This window comes from Gallus gallus, chromosome 18 (genome assembly GCF_016699485.2).
Source record: "Gallus gallus isolate bGalGal1 chromosome 18, bGalGal1.mat.broiler.GRCg7b, whole genome shotgun sequence".
Lineage (NCBI taxonomy): Eukaryota > Metazoa > Chordata > Aves > Galliformes > Phasianidae > Gallus > Gallus gallus.
Window position 1 is genome coordinate 9,043,242 of NC_052549.1, and position 26,819 is coordinate 9,070,060.

The window sequence follows — 26,819 nt, forward strand, 5'->3', positions numbered from 1 at the left end:
CTGCAGCTGGTAAATGTTTCCACAGTTCAACCACCCTTCCTTTTCGTTTCCAGTAAAAATTTTATCCCAGGGGAAAGAGTCAGCAGCTAGGATTTTAATTACTTTTCTGCAATAGAGTAGAATTGAATATAGCTTTTTTTTTTTACCATTTTTTTTTTTTATGCTGCTGCTGTATTCTACTCATCTCCTCTTTCTTGAAGACGACCACAAAGTGGGTGCCTGACAGAGAACCATCCCTTTTTTCTCTGATATTTCTCAACCTTTTGTAACTCATTATCCTCCTGCAGCCCTAAGACACAGCATGCTGCAAACTGGTGAAGACCTCAGAGAACGTTCTCTCTGCAGCGTTGTTGGCTCAGCCTTCCAGAGCAGACTGTGAGCTGAGCATACTGATTACAGCCCCTTCCTTGCTTAGAACTAAAACTGAAGAAGCTCTGAAACTGGGAACAATTACACGTTTCAAATTTAATTCCCTTTTTTGCCTCTGAAAATGTTGCAAAGTCAGGAGGCAGAATCCCCTCCCATACGAGATAGCCTTCAGAAGTTGGTTGGTTGCTTGTTTGCTTTAAATAAAAATTCTTAGGATAGCTCTGATTTATGCCCTCGTTTTGAGTTTTCATACATGTCTGTCATGCTTTTTGGACTTTGATATTTTCTTTATGCTGCAAGAAACAATATCTTTTTTTTCAGGTAAAAGATGATACTGATGCAATTTTAGTTGATTTCAGCAGAGAGGAAAGGAAATATACTCATATAACTTTTATATGTATACACACATACACATACACACACTGTGTGCAAACATGCTTTTGTCAACAGGTATATTAGATATCCTTGCTGAACATGTGGTGTTAAAAGAGACAACAGAAGCTGCCCAGAAATGCCACCAAGAGCAAAAGCTGCACAAAGGACAGCAGAAAGCTTCAGAACTTTGGGTGAAATGCATTTGAGAGCCTGAACAGACACTTCAGAATCGGAAACTGCCCAAATGTTGTAATGGAAACAGGGCCAGGATCATTATAAGCCTGGGTCAATAAGGTATGGCCATGATCTAAGTACGTTCCTATGGTCCAATATGACAAGATGTGACCAGAATTAAGCACCTACTCAAGTCAAAACATGAATATGTGAATGACTTTGCTTAGAGAATGGAGAGTGGCTCAGTTAAGGTTAAAATCAAACACAGTCCCCACCGAACAATATGCGTCCATCACTGCCAGCTACTTGTACTGCTGAATAAAGCTGTCAGATGCTGAGCCGGGCTGAAAAGAAACATTCATCAGGATCCAAAGCAACGGACAAGAAGAGCACAAGTGGAAAATTCATGTTTCCTGTTTGGATAAAGCCTTTCCACTTATCCCATTATTCTAAGAGGTTTGTCTGGTCTCATTTTGCTGGTAGCCATGCACAAAACGCCGAGGTTCCGGCTGCAGGTTCCCTGGTGGGGCAGTAACGTGCCATAAGCACCACTTACGGCACTTTACTGGTGATGGCCTTTGGAGACTGGCTTTTAGCAGTGTATTCAGGAAGAGAAGTGGGAAATGACCATGGAAATTACGCAGCTTGCGAGCTCCAGCTTCCTTTCAAATGACTTCGCTACACAAATTTCACTTTGCAGTATATCAATATATATACAGCATCTTTCCTTGACGCTTAAATGGACGCTGTATTTTTCTTCTGGGATCTCCATGTATGTATGTCATTTCCTATTTCTCTAAAGCTAGAAGTTTAGAAATATCTCAAACATAACCCGCTCACTCTTTTTTTAATAACTTTGATTTATATTAATGCTGTTTTATAACTAGCTACTCTCTGGCCTGTACTCATAAACTAGAACTGTTCCCAAACTTTGAAATGAGACTTCAGGACAATAAAGCCTGCACTATTGCAGCCCTTTCCTATCAGTATATAATTCCTATGAATCTTCTTCCAATGCACAGATTATCACTTCAAGCTTTTGCTTTTAAGATTTGAAAACCTCTTTTTTTTCCACAGTTCTTATTCTGACATGGTTTGATATAATCAACAATCAGGAAACCAAAGCCCGATGATGTCTAATAGCCATATCTAATCATAAAAAATGCATATATTTGTATAAGAAAAGGAACACACTAATTTCTTTATATTTGACGCTGTAAAACCCATAAGTTTAGGCCCAGAAGTTAGATATAGTGACACTAGAAAGAAGTTTCGATGAATGAAATATTTTGTGTTAAAATACAATGAATTATCTCTTCCAGTTTCTTTGTGCTTATTTCATTTTAATATGTAATTATTATCCCATAGCACTGGAAGTAGCTCACAGATTCAGTCAGTGAGATCGATGTGCGTGGCACAGTTTGGGTTGGAAGGCATTTGTCAGTCAAAAAAATTCCTGAGATGACGTATGTGTCAAACCCGCAAAGAGAAATGAATGCTGACAACCTCAAAATTGGAAAATATCCTTCTCCTCATTTAATATATGGAATCCATAATAATAAAATGCAAACCGCAGAGTCTAAAGTAGAGTCCTCAGGGTTTCAGCAGTCCTTAAAGAATCTAAGATTCAACGAGATATATCAAAATAGCAGTATTTCAGGTTGAGGGCAGGCGGTTAGGTGGTGCTGCACAGCTCCCTGTCCCCTGTACCCCTCTCCACCCCCTGGAAGGGCCGCACTCCCACAGCCAGCCCAGCACTGCAGCATGTCTGACATCTGGACAAATCCCTGGGCTTTTCCATTTTGCAGTGAAAAAGATAAGATATTTAAGAAATGACATTTCATGGGCACTTGGGCTGGAGAGCCTCAGCTTCCACGTTTGCTGGAAGTTCTGCTCCTACTGCCTGCAGCTGACCAGATTGGATGCCTGGCATTTTGGTGCTGGAGCCTTGTAGAATCTACAAGGCACAAATGCTTCCTTTTTATTTTCTTACATTTATTTAGTTTTTTAGTTGTTATTTTTGTTGTTTATTTGTTTCCTTTGTTTTTCATGATGGAGAAACAAACAAAAGAGTTCCTTGATTTTAAAGGAATTCTGGAAACGCAACCTCTAATGCTGCACAGTGTCACAGCTGCTTAGAGTTTGCAATCAGGGAAGTGCAAAAATTTACATTGGCTGAAGATGTGTTACACAGTGTTCAAATACATTCAAATTTATGGCATATCTGGAAGGCTGTAGCTATTAATCTGTTAAAGCTACCATTGCTTCTTTGTTATACATCTCCCCATTTCCATGCTCATTGTTCTCCTACACTCTCCTTTGAAAACAGATACAGAAATGAGTGCTGTAGAAATGAGCAGTTCTTAATCCCCTCCTCTCAAGACCTCTGGCCACCACCTATTTTTGTTTATAGGATTTGCAATACACCAGTTATCAGGAAAGGAATTATGGCATAGGCACAAACAATAATGCAACAAGGAGAGCTGCAGTCCTTGGAGAAACAGCAGAGGCTTCAACAACCCTTTGCCATGCTCTTTTCTCCCTCCTGTGGGATGCAACAGGGGAAGAGGATGGTTTTCCTGCAGACTGGCAGGTAGCTTTCTGCTGCCCTGACATCATTGGCATTTTTAATGAAATATTAATGGTCCTGCTTTTAATGGGAGTTTCAGCACAGCCTAAATTAAGTCACTGGAAGAGAGATATCGTCCCATTAAGAACAGTAAAACCTTAAGCTCCTTTCCTGAAGAGTAGCTGTGGGCAGTTAAAGTGACAATCAATTTAAACAGGCGACATTGCTTTATAAGTCTCTGAAGTGTGAAGTCCCAGCATGCCTGATGTATTTCATTTTAATTTCCTTTTGGAAAACAGAGTTGTGGTTAGCGGGGAACCTCACACTCACACACACACGCGCAAGAAAAGCCTTAGGAGTGCAGGAAAGGAGGAAATTATTTAACCCTTTCAAAAAGCTATACAATTTCTTCAGCTAAGTAAAGAAAAATAAGCACAGATACTTTCTCCTTTAGTTCCTGTGTAAAAATAAACAATAGTCTTGCATAGTTAATAATGATGTTAGGGCCCCTTGCTAATTTCTGCTAGAGGTCTTGAAAACTTCATGAAAAATCATTGTTGCTGGTTTCCCTTCACTTTAAGCCACTTCTACATCAGTAGCTGTTGCCCTCTACAGGGGGGGAAGATAAGAATCATGTAATTTCATCTGATTTCCCATTTCCATGCTATTTCTCTGACATCAGACCACACAGGTACATGGAGACTTGTTATCAGATGCAGCTCACTGCTGGTCTCAGGTCAAGCCTGAAGTTTTCACTTGCAAAACAGAGAGGGAAAGCCAAGGTGACACAAGAAATGGAGCAGTGATGGAAGTGTCAACCTAAACAGGGTTCAAAAGAGTAAAAGTGCAACCTACTTTAGTCCTACACCCAGGTTATTTCACAGAGACTGAGAAACCATAACAGGAATAAAATCTTCCCCTTATTTTACTTGAAACCAGTAGTTTACGAAATTAATGAACACCTATCTATCTATATATAAAGACAGCTGGTTAGAATGAAGCACATGTATTAATTATGACCTTCCCCACAAAACAGACACCTGCAATATAAATAAATAAATAAATAAATCAGCACTTCTGAGTGGAAGTTGATTTAAATATATCAAACTTTGCATGTCATGCTCTTACTTACTATTTGCAATAGGCTGAAAACTGGTCTCTTACAAAATGAAAGAGATTTCAAATTGAAACCTCGAGACTTGATTGAGTCTTTAGAGCACATATTCTTTAAATGGAAACAGATACATAAATAAAAAATCCTGCTAGTTTTTTTTTTTTTTACTGTATCTGTAGGGTCATAGTTCAACTACAGACATGTGTTAAGCCATTAATTACTTCAATTTCATGGGAAAACAGATAGAGATATGCTGACGACATGATCAAGGACTGTAACAACTGCTGTACAGTTCTGCAAGTGGCTCTGCGTTTTGAGGAATCCTGCTGGTGTGTCTATGAAGGACAGGTCTGTTTATTTGTAGTAAACTGCAGTGTAGAAAGAAACTAAACTTGTATTTATTTTGCATATGTGTATTTCATTTGCTAGCATGAAAGGAAGGCTCTCTATTTTTCCAGACCAATCAAGGAGAAAATTTTAATGGTCTAAACATCGACCCCTTCCTGGCTGACAGCAGCTTTTGAAACCCAGACCCAAAGTCGGCTCAGTTAGACAAGGTTCCTTCTTGTCTCATCATTTCATCGAGGTGCAGGAACAACACGGCTTGTCTATGCCCCAAGGAAATCCAAAGCAAGGGGCTCCCACATGCTACATTTAACGCTGATGCCCATCACCAGGAGGACTGTGAAAGGTTTCTTTAGATTTAGCAAGCTAAATAGAGTATATCAAGTTGAAGTGGTTTAGAAACGTTGCATTCAGATTTTGAGTAGGTGGTGGAAAGTGAGGAACTTAAAGATTAAGGCTTGAAATGCAAAACTAATGAAGTCTTGCTTTTCAGGCATAGAAAAACAAACAAAATCTGCACACTCAGAATGCTCAGACCTGACTGCCTCCTGCAAAAATGAGCTATAGGGTAACCCAAGAGATAATCATCGGAGGATAACTGCGTGTTATCCCCATGCAAAACCCCTATCTGCATTCGAAAGGGGGAGCTGCAGAAGCTGCTAACGGTCCAGAAACATCCTGAGGACACAAAATTTGCCTTCACAAAACTCCTAAAGAAAGATAACGGATGGAAACCTCAAAGAACACAAAACCCGGGTTTTCAGGGTTTTTTAGCTGCACGTGAACGAACCGAAGTACCAGATAAAGCTCAATTATCCTTTAAAGCTTACCTTTTGTTGTCGTAGTTGTTTGTAAGCCACGCAGCTGTTCTCCAGAACACCACCTGCAAGAACCTGCACGCGGAGCGTTCCGTCTTTGCAGCGTCAGTAAGAATCAAGGGCAAGAGTTTGCTGGGAGTTTCTAACTTTCAAAATGTTCAAAGAGAGATTCACCTGATTGAAAAGCTGCTTTCCCATTATTTAGTGCAGAAAACTGAAAAAGATATTGTAATTAAGCTCAGGAGATCAATTAGCATGTTAAACAACCACACGCGAGATTCAAAACGTTACTCGCGGGTCAGCCAATAGAAGAGAGTGCTCACAGGTGGAACTTTCTAGACTTGATGATGGTGCAGGGACAGCTGAACCTGTGGGCCTGAGCACCCAGCTGCGAGTAATTGCGCTACAAATCAGGGCCTGAATATAAGTTCCCCCCTGGGGGGTTTGACTTTTGTTTGTTCGGAGAACTGATCGGTGTGAAGTTGCTCCCCCGGGATGCCGTCAAGCTACGTTTTGAGCTGGAACAAGATTGGGAAAAAGATGGTGGTTTGACCACGAGGATTGCTCGAGAATGAAGGGGGACTACTCCGGTAAGTCACTGGCTAAATTTATTATTGAGTTATGCGGTTTTTTAGTGGTCTTTGGATATGACGGTGTTTTGTGTTGAAGCGTCGGAAGTTACAAAGATACTTTGAATGTTTTGGATGTTTAAGACTCAGTTTCTAAGATGGAGGGAAAGAAGTTCTAAGGGAAGAGGAGGGAAGGAAAAAGTAAGCAGTGAATTAACTTTTGATGGTTATGTGTGGTGGATTTCGCACTTTGAGTCAGTTTGCTGGAATTATTTCTGGAAAAATATTGATATGAGAAGAGAAAAAACGACAAAACAATGTAGCTGCCTGAAGCACTGTTGCTCCTGCCTGCTCTTTTTCTTCCTGCAAGTCTTTGAAATCGCTGAGGAATGGTCTTCTAGTGAAGCTGCTTCCATTTATTTTCTGATGTTGCAATGATGCTGCAGGAATGGTTTCTCCTGCTGTACTTTGTCACTCGTGTGTCTGGGAGACTAAGAACGGCACAAGTATCAGAAAGTGGAAAATGATAAGAGTTTAATGCTCTTCTGGAAAGCATGTCTCAGTGACTTTTTTTTTTGAGTAATTTGTCTGTCTCTAATGCATGTGAGGAGGTGCGTATCAGTGTGGGTTTTCAGTGTGCTGAAAGAGCATTGTTCTGATCAGCAGTGAAATGCTGCATCATGATAGCAAGGTCTCGGGGAGCATCCTGTCCCTGGCAAATGGAAGGAGCTGGGGAGGAAAAAAGGGATGTGTTAAAGCTTCCTAAATCTAGATGAAGTGGGAACTAGAGTCGTGGGCAGGAAGTCAGGAGTCAGAGCCTAGTGAAGCCTATTAAGATGGAAAAAGTGAAGTAATCCCCTACAGTAGGCTATTCAGGTCTGAGAACAGTGAAGTAGGAAAAGCAGAAAGGATGAGGAGATTGAAATTCAGATGAAATTCAAGGGTCTCTGTGCAGCAGCTGTAGATCGTGTCTGGCAAAGCAAGTGTTTATTTGGACAATAATAGCCTTGATGCCTCCTGATAAAACCATCTCCTTGCACTTCAATCTATAATGCTGCCAAAGGTTTCCTTAAGTATTCCCTTCTACTGGGATGTAAACCAATCTCTGCCCCAGCGTCGGGGCTGTCATTGTGTATGGAGAGCAGAAGGGGGTATGAAAATGATTTCCCTTAAAGTGGGCAGGCAGCAAAAAAGAAGGAAAAGAAAGGAGGAAGGGTCAGTCTTTTGTTAATTTTTTTTTTAATCCACATCTTTAATTATTTCCTTGGAAAAACAAACTAAGCTATGGATCCTGGGTTTCTGAGGAAACAACAGAGGAAGCAGCGTGTTTTCTGAAGCCCCCTTGCCATGTGGTTGCTGCTGTGTGCCTTTTGTCTCACTGGTTTCCTGGACATGGATGGAAAGCGTGTCCCTTTCACAATCCAGCCTCACTTCTCTGCCACCATCCTGCTCCCTTGCCTGCATTTGTACAGTTGATAGGAGAAAGGAACCAGCTGCAAAAAAGCCTTTTCATGTCTATCATGCTCTTTGACCCCCCTTCAACACCTTCTCATGCCTTTTGGGATTTTCATGATTTCTAATGTTACGTTATGGCAAGCTCCTTGTGCTGAACTTGAGGGGGATTTAGCTGGCAACGCAATTTTAGTGCAGCTTTTAAGGAGAGAGAAAGAATTCTGATCAGTTTTCTCCTCTGCTAACAAATTCATCTTGGGTTTCCCAGAATAGAATAATCTAAAAAACTGGTAAACTGGTATTGAGTTTAAGACATAAATGAATTAAAGGTCTGTCTTCAGGTTCCAGGTTTAAACTCAAATATGGAAATTCATAAGAAGAGGATGAATATTAAAAGCAAATTCCACACTGTACTTAACTGCCTTGTAAAATGTTAGGAGCCTACAATTCCTTTAAGCAATTTCTTAAGATAAAATAATAACAGATGCAGAATTCCCAGCTCATGGTGTAGAGAGGATCAAGTTGAAAGAACTTCTGGATGGCATGGAAATGATTCTGTTCTATGGTTTATGGTAATCTTTAAGTTACAGGGCTACTAGAAATAACCAGATAAGGCTGCTTTATAGAAGAATTTGAAAGGACATAAAGTACACATTACTGTAATGTTGAATATTTTCCTATGACTGCTAACTGTCCTTCAGGCCTTTTTTTTTAATCCCTCAAAAGGAATATTTATGGGAGGGGGAAAAACATACTTCCTTTCAGAGCTTTTATTTGGAAAGAAGGCTGGTTTTGAATTAAACCCCATAACAACCTTGATGAAACTTTCTTGAGAGATGAATATAATTTAAGTCTAGAAGGCAATACTTAATACTGTAGGTTGACACTGAGAAGACTAAAGTTCACCCTGTTACCTCCTACCACTGTCCAATTAGAGCAGATACCTCTCTAATTGTGAAGACAGAAGATCTAGAGATGTTAATTCCTTAGTAGTTTCCTTTGCTAATCACACTTACTAATTGTTTTAGGCTTATTCAGTAACTGGTACTTTTTTTTGGTGAAGGTATTTTTACAGTGGTATCATGCTAGTTCTCAATCCTCTTTGACAGACCTAAGCAGGTCCCTACAAGGTTCGTTCTCAGGATGTCTGAGTTTTTTGCACTTCTTCCCTGAACCCTCTACAGCTTTTTGCTTCACATCTGTTTTAAAATCTGGATAACAGAATGGGATCAATCTCCCCAACATTCACCAAGAATGTACATAATAAAAAAAGACACAGGCCACGTTGCAGGAAAGCCATCAACATGCAGCAGTGACCAATGTATAATATATCAATCTGAGCTGCAGAGATCTAAGATTTATTTAGTGTCTTTTATGAGCTGTTGCTACCTAAATGCGTCTCCTGGAATAAAAGCTGTGGTCATTGATGGTCTATGTTCAGAAAGTATCAGTGGAGCAGTTTTGAATACATACTCAAATGCAAAAACTAAGGAAAAGAAGGGATAAAATAGCCTTGGTGAGGGTATCATGAAATCTTGTTTCTCTGCATCTATAATGTTTTCTAAACAGTGCTCAAAAGTTATCAAAGGTCTTACAGGGTAGCTAGTTGTGTGAGGATTTGTACTATGGGAATGTTTTGCACTTTGGTTTTGGCTCCTCTGTTGGCTAGGAAGTCTGCTAGCATTTTTTCGTGTCTATTATTCAAGAGATCCACTAGTGATTTGGTCAACCTAAAGCTGGGCATTGCTGTGGGGTTTCTTGTTTAGTCTATTGAGGTATAACTCAGATCTGTCTTTCTGCTGAAGCTGGCCATAGTGGCTGGTTAAGCTGGCGGAACAGTAAATGACAACTGTTACAAATGGTTACTGGTGGTTCCTTGGACATCTAGAGTTGTGTGTATTGAGTAGGGCAGGATGTTTCTGGCTGCTTGATGTTATTTCCATCACATGTCTTTGTAGGTAACTGACAGATATACTTAAATATACTTAAAGAACCACTGCCCCATCCAACTAAGCTGAGCAAAGACTCTTAAAATATTGCATATTTCCCTTTCCATTTGTTACTGACAAAAATACTTTCATTTAAAAGTAGGAGAATGTTGTTTCTTTTTCTAATCATCTGCTGCCTATGTTAAAGCAAAGTAGTGACAATCTGAAACTACAGCAGAAATTGTCCATTTTTCATAGTGTTAGTTGAATGTCATATTTCTCCTGCAGACATCCAGTTTCTGATTCTAACTGGCATGGTATTTGGGTTTTGAATTTCTGAGTAGTGTTCTGTGACCAGTCTAATGGAAAGAAAACATCTATTAAATGCTATCATATAAATTAAATGAAAAGATTCATCCCTAGTTGCCTGAAATTACTACTTCAGTGTTAAAGCTTATACAGAAAATGTCACTTCAGGAGCTGGTCCAAAACAGGAGGCACCAAAATAAAGTTCAGCACTTTTCTTAACAATCCATAATACACTGGAGACAAATAATCTGCAATTTTCACCTTCACATTGTTAGTGAATTGTGGGTTTGGACTTTACAAATGTTAGCACAACTTCTAGCATGTACATGGAATAATTCAACAAAGAAATTGGCCCTGACCATCATCAGAGTAGTGAGAAAACAAACATGAGTGGATTAACATAATTGCTTAATCAACAGCATTCAATGAAGGGTCTGCAAGTGTGCTGAATTAATCATCTCATTGTGAGGTGTATTATAAGTAATGAACATAATGAGAACTTTGCACAGCTGGGAACTATTTTAATCCATTAACAAGCAAAATAAATAGGTCTTGAAAAATAATTTTTTACCCCATAGCTAGTCTTGGTTTTTGAGGTTAATTTCAGAGGGGTTAAGAGGAATCATCTTCCATACCTTCTGCCTGTCCTACTAAGAATGACAATTCATTTCAGCCAGTGTCAATGGGTTTTACATTTCAATGGACACTGTAATATGCTAGTAAAAAAATCTGTATGTTTTCCACTGGGATTGTTGCTTGAAATACTCTGCATGTTGAGCTGACAGTATACAGTCAAATCCTTCCATTCATCATAGTGATGTTGCTGAAGGTGGGGATGTATGGGGAGGTGTGAATGCCATCTTTTGCTCCTAGCTGTGTCCTGTCTTAGACTAGAAGACTGGTGGCTTTGCCTTGACACTTCTGAACAACAGATGAATGCACTTTCCCTCTGAAACTTGAATGTTTCAGATACTGTACTGCTTGTGTGGACTGATTTGCTCAGAAAGTATGCATTGGGAGAGGGAAACAAAGCAGCTGCAAATGCCTCATGAACATCTGAAAACAACGTGAGTCTGATGCTCTGTGTTGCATGGTCTTTCAAATGGTGTTTTAGATCCCACAGATATTCCTTGCATGCCAGCTGTGACTGCTGCAATCTTGCTAATTTGACTCAGCCCAGTGTGCAAGAATTTATTCTACTGTTTTGTAGAGTCTGTCTTCAAAGGAAATATTTATTCACAGTCATCACTGACCTGTGATGACTCAATTGCAGACTGGCAAGAAAAACCAACTTACTCCAAGGGACTTAGGAGACAAAGTGTTCCCTACTGGCTATAACTAATACGTCTGTCCCAGCCCTCAAGGGTCACTGTTGGAGAACTATGCAAGCATCATCTTCCCCATTTCAACTGGTCAATATTTCACTACATTTTGTTCATTTAACATGGCCATATTAAATATGTACAACATCTTGCAACTTTTCAGAGATTTTTTTCTTTTAACAACATGAAAACAAAGACAAAGCATATCGAAACAGGATAAAACAAATATTCATCATGTTATGTGATTTTGGCAAGCATAACTAAGGGAAATTTTCTAATCAGTAGACACCCTCTTCTAAATGCATGTTGTATCTTCTGTGTGATGTGTTAAATGCTACAAAACTCCTGAACTGATTCTCATGGAGCTGATAAGAAAAATGTCAGTTTTTTCCCCTTACTGAAGTGGTTTGTTCAGAAAGGGATGTTATCCAGTTGAGAAATGCTTAAGAAAAATACTTAATGTATGAGCTTGGAAACAAAACAGAATTACATCTTGATCACCTTCTGGTTTTTTTTTGCTTTGTTTACAACCTTTCCTTTCAATTACATTCCTGATATGTGGTATGGGCACTTCTCCCACCAAAACCAGATTGTACAGATGACACCAGCTTTTATGTAAAGATGTTATTGGGGTCAAGTTGTTTGTAGAATGAAAAAAATCAGGGTGTTTGCATTAAGTGCAAAAGAGGATTTTTAAAATCTGAGCCTCTCTAAAAATTAGTCTCCCCTAGCTTTTGCAACCTCAGCACCTGCAACTCAAGTAACAAAAACTAGGTGTTAAATTTGGCATTTGAACAACACTTCCAGCTTTGCAGCTAACCTCAAGGTTTTAAAATTTATTTTAATTTTACATTAGAGCAAAATCCAAACTTGTAAAATATTCTCACAAAACAGAGTTGTGTCAAACCATATGTTTTGGGATGGAAAGAGACAGAATATATGTGCTGTGTTTTATTTCTCTCTGTAACTTGGAAAGGCAAGGACAGTTCTTTTTCCCCATAAAGATTTTCTTAAAATTAAACTAAGATGCCTTCCCTAAATAGTTAGATTTGGCAAACCAGAATATTTTGGTAAGAGGACATTTAGTAAAATATCATTTAGTAATCTCTGGTACTTTGTTCTAAAAATCTTGGTGAAATTAACATGTACAGTAGTAATATGGAACTTACCACATGAAAAGTATACTTACACTTCTTTTCACAATTAAGTTTTCCATACAGAAATAGCTGAGTGACTGTCTTAATGAGCTTAGGCTAAAAGCACTTTATGTAATTAAATCTTAATGCTCTTTTCTTAACCATAACAGGAAAAGAAGAAAAAAGCCTATAGAGCAACTGTTACATTTTCTTCTACTATGCAGCAAAGAAATATGTTAGCCTATATTTCATTCTTATTTGTGGTATTCTCACATTAAACTTGTATGAAACCAAGGATTGTTGTCCTGGAGAGTAGATGACCAAATAATCTCAGCAGAGACAATATACTAAAACCTTAGTTACTATAAATGTAAGTTACTTGGTCTCTTTAATGTTTTGTTCATTAAAATCTCAGGCAAGAATGAAACTAGCTTATGGAAGAGCTTGGCTACCAATAGTAAGGACATTAAATATTTGTTTTGATAACTGGTCAATTAAGGTTCACCAACTACAGTTCTTTGTATGCTATGGAAAGGAGAAAGTGTTCTCTGATTTCTTCATACTGAGGTCTCTTCTACAGATAATGGGACTCATGTGAAGATTACTACTAATCTGCATAATTTATGCATGCAAATTGCTAATGTGCTAGACAGACATGTTATCAAAAAAAGTTGTTAAAGAATTCCTGAAATTTCTGTAGTTCACTTTACTCAGGTCGGTCCTGATGCAAGCAGGAACCCTTGCTATGCACAACTCACTTTTGCATCACTGCTCCAAAGTACTACGGTGGTTTCCAGCTTATGATCTAATCAATTTAAAGAACTGTAGGTTTCACAGGGAAGAATGTTTGTGTTTTGTTTAAGCTACCTGGCATTTTCTGCCTCTCAGCGTTGCTAGGAGGACACACTAAAGAATGGGTGGACCTGGTACTCATATTACCTTTCCCACTCTCAAGGGACCTCAGAGTTGATAAGGAGCCTCATTTCAGATGGTGAACAAGGTCCTAAAGTTATTCCTGGATTGTTTTTGCTGTTGTTTCCTCAACAAAACTGCCAGCAAGATATATTTGGGTACGATCTGTTCCCACAAGGCATTGGGTCAGAAAGGAACCGATCGTTGTCATGGCGTACTTCAGTGCTAAACCTGTGTGCTCTCAGTGCTATATATGCTTCTGACAGGTGTATACCAGACAGAAACTATGTGGAATTTCACTCACCACTGCCCTCTGAATATCTGTTGCACGAAGCCTTCAGGATGGCTGCGCTCGCTGCATGCTTCATAATAAGATTCCAAGGCTTTCTGTTGTTCTCCTTCCCTCAGTGTTTCCCGCCCTTTTTGTTGCTCTACTTGTGCTGTGCTTTATCTCAGAGCTGCGCCTGGCTCTGCTGAGGCCTCTGGAGGCACTTCCGGCCTGGCCCATGTTCACATGGGTGACAAACAGGCCTGAGGCTTGGAGCTGGGCTGAAGGCGGATATGAAGTCAATGAGCAGAATATGAAAATAAATACAAATCCAGTTCAAACAAGCCACTTAGCTCAGTAAATAGTTTCTGGCCCCCTTTCAGGGCTGCCCAGCAAATCTTAACTATCTTGTTTTCAAACAACTTGAAGGCCTGAACCTTCAAAGCTTACCTTGTTTTGGAGCACTTAATTCAGCTCACACAAAAATTACTCAGATATTATTGTGTATCGATGATTCATGATGGCTCTGGTGGAAAATGAAAGCTAAGGAGTCTAATCAATAAAATAATTTAGTCTCTTTGAACTAGTTCCAGGTCAATTTTTCTTGGCAGTTTTTTCACTTCCTGAGTTATACTGACCAAAACCATGAATAATGACTGAAAATTACACAATATACAGAAACCATCTGTTAGATAGAAACTGGAAGGGTGATGTCATCAGGCTACTTCTAATCTGAGGTTTGTATGTTGCCAGTGATGATGTCATGAGCTTGGCAACTCACTGGTAGAGTTGGTTAAGCATGAGTAGCAATGCGGTTTTTCTTAGTTTCTACCAAAATAATTCATTTCTTCTATAGATAATAGCACAAAAAGAAACACTATGTGGATGTTTTAAAGAAATCAAACCATTGCCATAATTCTTTTAGTGCCAGTTTAATATATCAGAATCAAACCAAAGTCTCTTGGACTTGCGCTATTCTCCATTACAGGTTTAACCTGGAACATGGTGGTTTTTACTTGGTATTAACCTTGTGAAGTATGTTTCAGACAAGTCAGATGCATGTAGAATTTAACCACTATTCCCACATAGCATCCTGGATGTTAAGATCTGATTCCAGTAAAAGCTCTGTCATACCTTGCATGCAGGATTAAATCCAGCCATTCTGAGAGTAGCAACAAAATTCCATATAATTCAAATGGATAAATGCTCTGGGTTGAAATTCTTTGCTGATCACGGTGATAATGTAAAAGAACATGCTAAGTTGAAGCTGAAGCCTCAGTACCAAGGTTTTTTGACTACCTAGTGTTTGTTGCTTCAGGAGTGCAGAACTGTGGAGCAACTTGCCCATGCAAGATGTTGGTCTGATCTATGCTGGAGATGGTACTGAAGATGAAGCACCGTGATTTCTGTCCCTTTCAGTTGTTAGCTATTGCTTTGACATCTGGTTGAAATGAATGCCTCCCTTGGTGGTTCTTCCTTACTGAATGTCAGAGGCCGTGTCTTGTACCATCTAATGGTGTTCAGTTGAATGCATGTGGATAGAGATTATTTTCCATGTCTCATCTTACTGCCATTGAGCCTGAAATCGATCTCTGTAACTTCTAGGAGAGAGAAGCAGCACTTTAATTTTTAGAAGATAAATCCTTAGTAGTTGATGCTTCAAGGATCCTCCTAAGATGGTTTTTAAAAGGTCTGAGTTTGATTTAAACTTTGTATAATATTTCACTCAATTTGTGCTTGTTTATTAAGAGGTATAATTTAATTACTGTTGTAAGTGCCTGAAAAATATATTTCTAGTTAGAATGAGATCTGTAAACAATCAAGCTTCTTATTTTAACATTTTCATTCTGCCTTCAGAGTCTCATAAAATAGTATAGTCTTAGTTTCTTTCTAAAGGCAATAGTCTCATGTTCATCACATTTAAGAAGAACTCAGTCACAAGATCTCTAAGTTCTATTTTTAAACCTCAAATCAACTACTTCTGACTTGTGAGAGTACAGACTCGCATCAGTTTATATGCAAGAAAATATCCAACAGACTTCCTGGCTGTTACTGGAAAAAAAAACCTGAAAGTGCATTCAAGGAGTTTAATATCACTTTAAATGCATTAATGTTGAAATGTAAATGTCTTAATGCACAGTTCTGTGCACAACAGCTGCAATGAGGTGATTTTTGGAAGTATTGTACTTTGGTATTTGCCTACTGTCTATTCTGTAAAGGTTTTCTGTATTTACAGCATTTTAAAGTGTCAGTTGACTGCAGGCTCCCAAAAATAATTTGTAGTTTTATCTGTGACAAGTACATGGCTATCAGTTTTATACAAAGCTTTTGTCCTCTGAGACTGCAACTATCACAACAATGAGAGGGATTTCTGCTACCTCTTTAAAGCATTAAGTAATGATTTGTGAGCTGAGAATGTCTATCAACTGATGGCATGGTTCTATGAGCCAGAACTATGATGTAGGTATCTCAAAATTGCAATGAATTACATTTGACTGTTACAGAGCCAGCTTCTTTATTTCTCATTTTAAAGGGCAAGGAAGAACTGAAAAGGTCAGTCTTGATTCAGAAGGAAAAGTAGGACTTTGCTTTCTTCCCTGAAGGCATGACGATTTGCAATTGCTTAGTGAGCTCTGTAGTAAAATCACCATTTTCTGTGCACCCTGCTAAAGCCCAGAAGCATCTAACCTAAGAACTCACCACTGAATCACTGCTTTTGTTAAAGTTGTGCTGACTGAAATCTGTGCTCCCACTGCCCTGCTTACCAGATCTCCATGGCAACCTCACAGTTGATGTCTGTCCAATATTTTCATTGGCAGCCTATCAAAGCATTTGAGAATGTGCAAAGTTTGGGGCAGGAGAACCAATCCATGGTCTCCAGGCACTGAGTCCCATGTTGTTTTGTTGCGGGAAGTCACTGTCCTTCACTGCTCTCAAGCTGTACTGGGTCAGGTTTATTTTTGTCTCCTCTTACAGTAGTTTGCCATGTGACATTCATAAATACATTTTATTTTCTAAATAAGAAAAATAGTTGGAAATGAAACCTCAGCTCGCTCTTCTGCATCCCCTCATGTGCAGTCCCTGATTTCCACACTTTTTCTATCAAAGGAGCGGATCAGTGGAGATGAATGAACAGAAAAATGGTAACTGCAGGGAACCTTGCTAATACCTATATCCCTAGGGGATAATGCTAGTAAACCCTGTCAAATACGTTTATAATTTAATGAAATTTTGACAAATGAAAGTGGCTGTATGTTTACAAAACAACTCTGTCTGACATTCACACATTCACATGCTGCTTTGGCTTAGATGAGAGATATGCCGGAGGGATACTTGCATCGCAACAACCAAATTGTGTCAACAGTCTTGTGTTACATCTGCAATACCGGATCAGATTTGAAAAGAACCTTGACTAGGAAGGAAGCCCGGATTTGTTTTAAGTCTGGCAAATTTGAAAGACCTGCTTTAACAGCAGTAGAATAATAAATACCTTTCAAGCATACTATATATTTCAGGGATGCTGTCAGGTTGACTTATGCCCCCAAATTGAGATCTTTTTGAAACAATAAAAAAAAATTTTTAATGTAACATTGCTATTGTAATGAAATACTTAGACTTCATTTGAACAGCTTTTCATAGACATGGTCAATATGTGTGAATAAAATGATTTTGTTCAGTGAGGTTACTCAGGTGAAGCTGAGACTTACATATTTGGCCTTAACATTTTAATGTTAAGTAGCATCTTAGAAAGTATTTACAAATCTAGTAATTCAGAGTGTCAAACTGATGGATATTTCTAAATGCTACAGTGGTTATAATGCTAAGTCCCTGTCACTGACACATGGTTTTGGAGGTAAAACGCTGCCTGGATAGCCAACTATCAACGAAATAAAACCCTACTTTGACTGCAGAGTACTCCCCTAACAAAGATAATTTGACACTAATCCTCCTAATAGAGACAGCAGCAGATAGCGTTTTTTTTTTTTTTTTTTGCCTTTCCAGAGAACTCTTATCTTGATTTCTAACACACAGAAAAATGGGAGAAAGTGCTCATCTTAATTTCCCTTTTTGGAGGAGGGGAGAGAAATATACATCTATAAATCTGTAGCCCATTCGGGACTTCAAATGCTTCACTTATCTGGTATTGTAAACTTGGAGCTGCAGAGTAATACTCACCAGACAAGTCATAAATCATGACTAAAGACAGGTGCAATAAATACCAGTGTCAAAAAGTTACAAAGTAAAATTATATTGTTTTGACAAGGCGTCCAGATGCGTTGACAACACAGCAAGTAAATGGTCTTTCTCTGAGAGTCTGTATTAGTGCAGAGGAGGCTGAGGAAGAAAAAAGACCCAAGAAAAATAGCCCTGAGGCTTAAAGGCTTATCATGGAAACTATGTTACTACTGCAAAACACCTAGAACACATTCATTTTCTGCATGACTCCTCCTTTTCTTCCCCCGGTAGTCTGTTTCATGGAGTGCATCTCCTGTGCGTTTTTTGGTTTGTCTTATTAGGTGAACTAATTGACAAAGGAATATTTCTCTGTACTGCACAATATCCACACACATTCTTTTAGAGAGTTATCTCCATCACTGCAGTAAGACTTGAACAGCTCTAATATATTTAATGCAACTGTGCCCCAATTCTAAACAAAAAAAGATGGGAGTGAAAACCTATTTTGGTTTGCCCTTCCTGTTTAAGAATTCACACGTGTGCCTAAGTATTTTCTTGAACATAGCTGGGTTATTCTTGTATTTTACATTAATATGGGGCTTTCACAATTTCTTGAACTAAGGCCAGAAGTTTTAGCAACTTCCAAGGTTAAAATATGAAACAATTTGTCAAACATCAGGGAGGGCTGAACATGGAAGGTGTGTGTGTATGTGTATATATTTAAAACCTGACCAATTGTCCCAACCATAAGACCACCCCAAATTCCTTGTTTGCATGGGATCCAGCTGATGCTGATAATAGGCATTCTAGAGTCTTGGATCTTTTATTTTCAGGAACACCCATGTATTTAACAGAACTCTTTCATGATGTTTTCAACAGAGTATTGCCAAATTCTAGCAACAGTTTTGGAATTAACCTTCTGATATGTCTGGATTTTTCAGCTACTTGGATTTTAGTATTAATTACTGGGGGGGAGACTTCTGTTCTTGGGGAAGATGAACGCTAACAGAATCTTCTATGTGGTATATTAATTTGTGAAAATACTGCAGTGATTCTTCAAGAATTGTATGAGATTATGTAGCAACTAAGAGCCACTTTGTGGTATGGCTGTGCAGTACGCAGTCTTCCCGAGAAGATATGTGTATTAAACCAGGTGAAACTTTCCATCAGTGAAGTTAAACTTTTCTCCATTCTCTGATTTAGGTAAGAGATTTTTGCATGCCTTCACACTTTTCCAGTGGCATACTGATCTGTACTTTTTTTTTGTCTAAGATGAAATCCAGTGGCAGAATCTCAGTATTGAAAGCAAATCTTGATATTACTGCCAAGGTGAGACTTCCCACTCTCTCTGAGGAAATATTGCCTATTCAAAGATGATGTTTTGGACTCCCCAGATCAGGTTGTATATGGATGGCGGTAGTACTACTGAGGCTCAAGCTGCCAGACATCGGCACCCTGTAAAACCAAGCCAATATGTTTCTGTTGAAAGGAATGCGTTACCATAAATGAAGGCACTTGAAGGTCGAAGGTCATTATGAGTAATTAGCTTAAGCCATTAAAGGAAGAATAAAAATCATGTTTTACAAGCTGATAGAAAAGAAAGTTAAAATATGTCTAAGAGAAAAAAATCCAGCACCAGATGTTTGATTGTATACATGCATGTGCACATGAACATATAAGTACGTGGACATATTTTTCTCTTTATGTACATACACTTCTGGTCCAGCCTATTTGTACATGTTCCATTAACACTCAGGATTCTGGGGGGAAAAAGTAAATTGCCCCATGCTGTATGTAGTATTTTAAAAGCTACCTTTAAAATGGTAGTCTTTTTATCATCACATTATCTTGTTCTTCAATCTTAAAATCTGTTTGACACTGGAAAAATACACAAAGTTTGACAGCCAGGATAATGTGAAATCTGAATATGTCCTTGGTAAATGCTGGCCATTTTTAAAGCAGCTCCTGGGAGATCTGAAGGGATGCTGTGCTGTAAAAGTGCAAACAATCTGCAAAGGATAAGCAGCCTGTTGCCAACTGACCTGATGGATGAGTGACTCATTAAGGGAGACTCTTGGGGCTATACAGTTGCCCATTTTACTGAAATGAAATCAAACATGCTTAAAGCTGTTTAGGCTATGCAATAGATGCTAAGCCATATAAAATGGGAGGAGATTTCTAGTGTGATTTAAAGAGAAATCCAAGCCATGCAAGATGGTAGTGTGCCAGTTAGTAGTGTCCATAGGTTGTATGGTTGAACATGCACACTGTAGTGCAGCATTCCCTTATTTTTGCTCTTTAGACACAGTAGCAATTGAAGAATCTTTTGAAATTGCTTTAAGAGGTTCCCTGTGTTGGGCTCACACTTGTTTGCCTGTGTGCACTGAAGGCAGGGCTATTCAAAATGGTTTAGTTCTGGAGGACTCCAGTTGCCATAGGCAGCCCCACCTTCACCACTGAAAACTCCTGGCAGCCAAACAAATGGGGGGGAAAAAAAGGAGCACTTCTGTAAATGACTCTTAGCACTGCACTGTTAGCCTCAAAATAGTTATAACAGGAAAAAAAGAAAATCAAAAACTGAGTAAGTTATCTGTTATCTGCAGTCATTTCAGGAGTGAACTTAAAACAATTTACTTTTCACTTCCTCCCAGTCTTATCCTAACTCATCTAATATCCACTACTTCCCTGTCACTGAGGGAGGACGCAGTCTCTACATGGCAGGGGTCAGGGATAACACCTCGCCTTAATCAACTCTAAGATGGTTTCCAGTTCTTCCTGAGACCTTACTGCCATAGAGGAGTTCTGTCAGCAGCAATTACTGTGAAGCTCTTTTAGAAGAAAAGGGACCTATTTGCCTCTCTGGTGTTTCCAGATCCTTCCTCAAAATGAAAAATGCTATTCAGTAATCTAAAAGGACATGTCACTGCTAGAGCATCTACTTAGCCAAGGGCTTTATTGCCCCTTGGGTCTGTGGTGCAGAGGTCTTGATGCAGTAGGTAACAGAAGATGGCATGCCACTGCTCATGTGCTAGTTGGGAATGGAGCAGTGTGAATTATAAGTAGGCATATAGTTGGCTTGCCTTTCTCTGTATGTCATGCTATGAAATGCTATTATGTGTTGAGAAGGAGCTTAGACATTCAGATTTTGATAAACTGCTGTTTTCTGCTCTTGTAGATTTGGTCTTGCACTGTTTTCATTTTACATCTGAGTATACTTTTTCTCCACCTGGAATTTGATTGCTAGAACTTTGGACTACTTTGAACAGATATGTCCTGTTACTTTCTTGCTTTTAATTTGCTACTTTTTTTCCTTGTTTCTTCTCCACCATTACCTCTAGACCTCTTGGTGACCCCCATGTCCACATTTCACCTTTGGCATGATTTTCCTCCTTTTCCCTGGTAATGGTATTAACTCCCTGTTGATCCTGTGCATCTCTTAGAAGCTGCATCCTCAACTCTGCAATTCCCCACAGGACACTTAGACATTTGCTTTTAATCTGGACCCTGAGTTTATACTGAATTCTGTAAACAAAATCAGGAGGGCTTTCATAAAGGAAAGCACATGCATATCACAGCCATTTTTGCTGACACTTTTGACTCTGGGCTTGATCTTTGCCCAAGTTGCAAAATAAAAAGGGCAGAGGGCAGAGTTCAAAAGCGACCATTTACCTCTTGGATTATTGAAAATAAAAAAAGCCAGCGGAAACCCTCCTGAGTAATTTGAGGAAACCTCTCCCCCCCTCCTCCCCCAGGAAGGATGTCATTATATTGTTTTCTAAGGTTAGGTCTGTTTATAGAAATAAACACTTGAGTGAAAACAGGCATGAAATGCTAGAAAGCCAGCAATGAAATCTAGATAGCATGTGATCTGAACCAGCACACAGATACCAGCAACTAGTGCCAAGCCATTGCCTCAAGTTCAAGCACCTCCTCTCCTGGATGTTATCCAGCTATGTCTGTTTCCTTACAGTTTATGGGTATTTACCTGTGTGCTGATAGAGGCATTTGCACGTGTTGCTGGGGAAGCTAAACGTGACATGAAATTAAATGTGTATTTCTACTTTGCATATAAAATTTAATTCAACAGCTATTACCACAAGGTATAGAGTGCAAGAAGAAAAACATTTCTCATGTCTTCTCTTGATGACCAAGTCATTAGTGGAGATCTTAATGATGACATATCAGTAATAAAAGCTTGAGCTTTCAGAACTACAAGCATCCCAACTGCCAGTCATTCACAGTAACAATATATGCTCTAAAGATGAATATATGCCACTGAACCAAATATCTACACTATCAGAGTTTATGCCCCAAGCTTTTCTTCTGAACACATGCATTTCTGTGTGTCTTCATGAGTCCTCCTTCCCAAGGACTTTAGGTAGGAACACTGCCCAGAGGCAAGAGAATAGCTAGAAGTTCCTGGAATGCAGTTCAGATGCATTCATTTTTCTTTATCTGACACTTGAGCATTTGTCATCTTTTCACTACTCCAATTTTTTTCACTACCATTCTCAACACCTTCATTTTTTACTTAAACCTTGCTCAAGTACTTTCTTACCAATTGCTTGCTTATTGCAATTTTATCAACTTTCCACTAGATAGATGGGGGAAAGTTGAAAGTTTTTTGCCTTACTCTTCCTTCCTTTCTGTGTAACTACTTTTTCCCCTCCTGTTTTACATCTGTGAAATTTAGCCATTATTGTAGATCTCAGACATTGCCGTAGTGCTTCATTTTTCTTATGCTGGGGTGTCTGGGTATTGTTCCTACCTTTGTCTGACTCTGGGAGTGGAAATGGGTTGAGTAATACTAGGTAGACAATATATATCTATTTAAAAAAAAAACAACAACAACCTGGCATTATACAGAAACTGAAGTGTTTAGGGGAGTCCATAAATCATTCTTCCTGCCACATCTGTTTTTATTTTGAAGTTTATCGGACTGCTTATTTGCAACAGGGAATTTTTAGGGGGGGGAAGAGGAGGAGGAGGGAAGGGCTGCAATATTAATCTCCCAATGTGACTTACAGAATATCAGAGAATAGGGGAAAGAAAGGCTTCTAGCTGGTTTCTGCTTTTCCTTCCTTAAGACTGGAGATAAAGATTGGCTGCACACCGTGAGCTTGGCTGAAAAGGGCAATTCATGCATCCCTCCTTATCAGTTCTCAGAAGGGAGAGCTGGAGTTCGCCCTGCGTGCTGTACAGCGATAGTCCTGCTCCCATGTGGGGAGGTTGGTGGGTGTGTGAAGATAAGACAAGCTTAAAACTGATACCTGTCCAGACAAAATGGACATTTTTCCCCTCTCTCTGGTCTGCAGGGAACATGTGTGGGCATCTTTAAAGACACTGGCAATGATAAACTTCTGTCTGTTCTTCACGTCTAGAATCAAGTGGCAGTCGGGGGTACGGGAAGTCAGCACAGATATCCAGCTCTAATGAGTCTTACTCCTTTCCCAGAGCTCTGAGCAAGTTGCAAGCAATAACCTCATAGTTCCCCTCCCTTCTGATAAGGATGTTTACTTAAAATCTTCTTCCATCCCATTCTGAGACAGCAGTGGGTTGATGTACTTGCATTGATTTTTGCATTTCCGAGACCTGACATATGATCTTCAATATCAGGTTTCTGTTTGCATGGATGATGCTGAGGACACAGGCTGACTTCTTTCCTTTTCTCCATGATGGCATATTTTACACTGGAAGTGAGCGTAGGCACACTTCATAGGAAGTAACAGCAAAATCCATCTCTTCTACATGATATCCTTGCTTTCAGAATATAAACTACTTATAAATTCTGACTTTGTCTTCCTCCAAAGCTCAGAGATATGCGGGGAAAAAAGTTAAAGTGGACTTTTTTTAAAATTCCACTGAGAAGCATGGAACATTTTCCATAAAAATAAGCTTTTTTTTTTGCCTGGCCTATGCACCCCAATGACAAAAAAATATCAGGTATGAGGCCTCCCTCTGCTCTTAAAGATTGATTCAATTTCAAAGTGATTCCAGCCAACGTCTTTACCCATTTCTATGCCACAATATTTTCTTTTATCCATGTTCAAAGCAGAAATACTCATTTATTTTAATAGTGGACTAGTGCTCAACTTTAAGTCTGTTCTCCACATTGAGTGGGTACAGTCCTCTCAGCCTCCTAAACCAGTTTTTATTCTATCAATTTGAACTCTTCCATCTTCGTTTGCAAATAAGCTGTGGATGTTTTGCTTACTTAAATCCACATCTGATGAGTCAAAACTGATGTCCAAGGCTGTGCTCTAAACAGCTAGCACTTACAGTTGAGGGTCTGTATTATGTTCCTAGCGTCATAGTTAGAAACACCAGAACTCTTATTCTCCTTTTAGTTGTAAGGCAGGATTAGAAGAGGTATTGGAGTTACATCAGTGCAGAAGCAGTGTGAGAAGAGAATGCATTTTGAGTTCTAATGTGTGTTGCAAATGTATGTTATAGAAACACATGGATATCACCTACTTAAAATGGTGCGAATGGGCTGGGTTCCCATTACTGGATCTGTTAGTGAAGGAAAATATTTACCTTGAAAGAAAATTAGTGATGCCAGACAGACGGTAGATGAGAGTGATCTGGTACAGATGGAGACTGTGGGAGGAGACTTGGGCAGGAACTGCCCCTTATCAGCACACCATTATACTTCATCCCCAACTCAGTGGTGTTCCCAGTCTAAACAGAATTCCACTAACATATAACACCATTTTGTTTGTCTTTTTCTTAATATGTGTCTTTATATTCCAATTCTGTGCTGACATGTTCACAGCTGAAATTCTCTTCAGCCGTACATGTCTAGGTTGGACTAAAAGAGCTACCTTTGACATGGTGTGTCCCATGTTTTCCTCCTGACAGTGCCACTGCCTCGGAAATGTCCTTGTCCAGACACTTGTGCAGGTTATGTGCAACTACTCTCTAGGAGACCTTTGTACACAGAAGGGAGATTGTTACAGCTGATTTTGATATTACCCTTCTTACCTTTTATTGTTTTCATGAAGTCCACTGAACTCATTGAGTATTCTTTTTCCTAATTTATACTAAAAGAGAATCATATAAATCATCCCTATTCTACTATTAATTAGTGGGATGTTATTTCCGTGAGCAAGGGAAACCACATTAATGCAAAATTGCAAAGTGTTATTCCTCAGCTTATTGTCCTAAGGGTTTTCTTACTTTGAAAGCTCTTCTCTGCAAAGCTGATTCCAGTTCCTTTAGTTTACAAATCAACCTGCAAATCATAGATGCACAAGCTTTCTTGCAGTGTTTGCTTTCAGATAAATGAGAGTAGATTTCATGTAATGTCTAGTACATTGTATTTCTGCTTCAGGTCTGCATTAAACAAACAAGAATGAAGTGTGGAGATCTTTTTTAAGTTGATTGAATTTTTTCCAACCTCCTGCATAGATTATGTATTCAGCTAGAACTTTTGTGAAGACATTTGGATTGTGGTTATTTTATCTGAATTAGTTTGTCCAGCTTATGCAGTTGATTCATGTTTTCTCTTTTTTTAGCTGCCTTCTAAAAATAAGGTGAAGCAAATCACTGAAATACAGTTTCCAAACTCCTGTTTATACAGACCATGTTGACTTAGCACTTGAATTGCTTGTCTCATTTAACTGATTCATGGTGCAAGAGGATGCTGCACTCTTGATTTGTAGCCCAATTGATATTTTGCTTGCCCTCAGGCTACCACAAATGCTGGGGCCTGGTTTGCATTGAGTGATTAGTCCTGACAGCTGCAGGAGACAATTACCTTGCCAGGCTTACATGAAATGCTTGTGTTGGACTGCTCTTTCCCCAAGGACTGAGTCCTACCAAATCCTGCATGTGGGACTGGAAAGTTGACTCTCAGGAGATGAACTGTGAGATGTACAGAGCAATCAGAAAAGTTAAAGCTAAAAGCAGTAGTGAGCAGGGAAAGAACTGCTTCCTTTCAGGAAGCCTCATGCACTAATTCTCTTCATTAGTAGCTAGTACACAAATTTCTGTGGTCTTCAGTTAATCGTAACAGTCTACTCCCAGAAATTATTCACTTCAGTTGCATTGGTACTAAATTCCATCAGCATTTTGTCTATAAGCAGCTACTGCCTTTTTTTCCGTGGTGCTGGTGGAGCATTTTGACTTTTAGAGGCATCCCATTGCTTTCTTTTTCTGCTGCAGATGGGTCTATTCTTTCTGATGCTTTAAATCATCACTAGTCTTCACCTTCCAGTTTTGCTTCTTCAGTTGATTTTTTTTTGTTGATAATGTGAACAGAGCATTCATAAAAGCTTATTTTCTGTAAGCATAAAATAGCCTGTTCCCAATACACAGTGCAAATTGTTAAAATATTTTCTTGAGCAGGAGGCTGAAGAGTGTGGATTTCTTAATGAAAATACCACAACTTCTTTGCAAAATAAGTTAGTTTTAAGGAAGAAAAAGTTGCTCAAAATCTGAGCTTTCTGTAAAAGATACCAATCACTTCTGAATAAGCTACGAAAATCCCCCCCAAACCATGGATTTCAGAAAATTCCCATTCATTCTCAAGAGAGAATAAAAATAATTCTTGATGGGATCAGCTGTATGTGGTATGCATAGAAAAAGGGCTGCCTGGTTTTAGTTGCATTAAGAGTTGTGTTAAGTAATGATGTGTTTGAGTCTCCAGATAAGTAAATCTTGTCTAATAAGATCTAATAATCTAATAAGAGCAGAGAGTCTTCAGGTCCCTGAAATAAATACATAGCAGCAACTGGTATTTCCAGGTTCTCACAAATTCCCCTCTTTAATGGATACCCCTAAGTCTTGCTTTAGACAAAAGCCAGGTTGTCTTTTTGTTATCCCCTGGAGCTTTAAGAAAATATAAATGGACAAGAATTGTTTAATTATGTTGTTATTAATGTATCGATACCCTCGAAGAACCATCTTTTATAATGAACCATCTTTTATAATCAGCACCTTGTTTTACTGCTTCAGCTAGCTAGAGCTTTTGGAGCAGTAC

General features: G+C 39.0%; 1 long non-coding RNA gene across 1 annotated transcript in view; it reads left to right on the forward strand.

Moving 5' to 3' along the window:
* The window catches only part of LOC101751181, a 344,852-nt gene that overhangs the window by 995 nt on the left and 317,038 nt on the right, over positions 1-26,819 (forward strand). Inside the window, exons 3-4 of the long non-coding RNA XR_005840735.2 lie at positions 820-1,690; positions 5,440-6,354. This is a non-coding gene — a long non-coding RNA (uncharacterized LOC101751181). The remainder of the gene's footprint in view (positions 1-819; positions 1,691-5,439; positions 6,355-26,819) is intronic.